Below are 2,173 nucleotides of genomic sequence, written 5' to 3'. Positions count from 1 at the left end.
GAGCGCGCCTCCGCCCCGGCGCCCGCGCGGGTCACGTGCACAGGTGCGGCGGCCACCTGGCCCGGTTTTTCCTGCTCTGCTCTTCTGGTGCCCTTTGCCGGCCAGCGGCCAGCGCTCCTGGAGCGTCTCGACGCCCGGCTCACCGCTTCGCTCTTTATTTGTTCCTTCTTTCCCTCCCCTGGTTTCCACCTATTCTCTTCCACCTGTCCTCCCCGCAACTCTCACAGCTCCCATACCCTACTTCCCTCAATTTAACTGCAAGACTGGTCTTGGAGCTGTGACTCAGAAGGTGAAATCAAGGTCATCAGTCACACCTAAAAAGTGGAGTGGATCAGCTTAAAATGGGACTCTTGTGGGATTTTAAAAACACCACTAGAACAGTGTCGCCTACTGAAGTCGGATGGGTCAGCTCCAACATCTAGTGGCAGTGTATGCCGGGCAGGTAACCAAATGCTGTGCGCGCCAGTGGTGTGCTCATCTGTGAAATGGGGCTGAGGTTAGCTACTCCGTATGGATACCCGAATTACATGATATAACATAAAAAGGGGAAACTCATAGTCAGTGCTCCTCAAATGGCAGCTGATATGATGACTACTGTTTTTCTAATTTTTACACATGCACACATCACACTGTTGTGTACACATGATGTTGCATAGGTTATATTTTCCACATAAAACTTTACTTATTGATTTCACCTGTCTGAAACTTACGAATTGCTGTTGTCTTTTAAACGCTTAAAAGGCAGATTTTTTTTTTAAGGATTCTGTGTATCGTTTGGATTCCCTGCCCCAGTTTATCCCCATTTTATGTTTGGTTTTAACGTCCACATTTAATAAGTGAAATAAAGGAGATGAGATTAATTTTCTCAAAGATCAGCTGAAAATAAGCAAAACTACACCCAGCAGCATACACATGTAGAGCAGGTTGGAAAAAGTATTAGGCAACATCACCAGACATTCTCCAAGTTGAATACTAATCTTGTCTGTCAGGTTTAGCCTTTGAAGAACTGTGTTTAGCTGGACGCGTTGGTCATCAGATTTTAGTCTTTCTATCTCTTTATTATTTTAATAAGCGAAACTCATAGGTGTGGTGGCAGCATCGGGGTAGATACCACAAAACAGGGTGTGAGTGAAACGTTTTGTGTAAGTCTCTGATCTTCCCCACCTCTAAAAATCACTCCTTCTTGACATTTAATGTGTGGTATTTATTTAATAGGAAATTTCATTTGTTGATCAATGAACCCTCTCTGTGTTTCGATCCAGATTGTCAGGGAATGATCTTTCATGATTGTTTTATTTTATTTTATTTTCTGCCCAACAGCTCTCAATAAACAAAGTACATCCAAAAGGAAGACCTCTTCAAGTTCTTTACCCTGAAGATGCGCAGCTATACTGATGGACCCCCAGAATGTCAATGAATAAGCCTACAATGACTTTGAAGTTCCCAGAAGTGCTCAGTGACTCAGAAAAGCCTCAACTGTGCTTGTCTTAAAAATTACCACCAAGGGGAAAACTTCACTGTGTCCCTTCCAGCACCCTCCTTGCTGCACCATGCATCCCCCAACATCCCCGACTCTACCTGCTTTCTACCTGCTTCCACGATGACCAGTGGATTAAAAAAAATATCGTTGAGGCCTCTCCTGTTATTGTAACATATTATTTTAAAATGTTACAATAATAAAAATGCATTCCTCTCTAGAATGATTTTCCACTCTCATGACCACTACCAAAACCTGTTTAACTCTTTTTTTTTTCTTTAAGCTGTGTTGGGTCTTCGTTTCTGTGCGAGGGCTTTCTCTAGTTGCGGCGAGCGGGGGCCACTCTTCATTGCTGTACGCGGGCCTCTCACTATTGCGGCCTCTCTTGTTGCGGAGCACAGGCTCCAGACACGCAGGCTCAGTAGTTGTGGCTTACGGACCCAGTTGCTCCGCGACATGTGGGATCTTCCCAGGCCAGGGCTGAAACCCGTGTCGCCTGCATTGGCAGGCAGATTCTCAACCACTGCGCCACCAGGGAAGCCCCCAAAACCTGTTTACTCTTGATGATACCAATTTCCTTCTAATGGACGGCAACAGCTCTGGAATCAAACAAAGAAAAGCACTCATCCCATATCTCTCTCTTCCTCCACACAGTCGACTGTGAGCTCTTCACAGTTTCACTTTTCTGCTCTTTCC

This window comes from Mesoplodon bidens, assembly GCF_964165515.1.
Source record: "Mesoplodon bidens genome assembly, chromosome: 16".
Lineage (NCBI taxonomy): Eukaryota > Metazoa > Chordata > Mammalia > Artiodactyla > Ziphiidae > Mesoplodon > Mesoplodon bidens.
The sequence above is the reverse complement of the archived record's forward strand: the minus strand, read 5'-3'. Positions refer to the sequence as shown.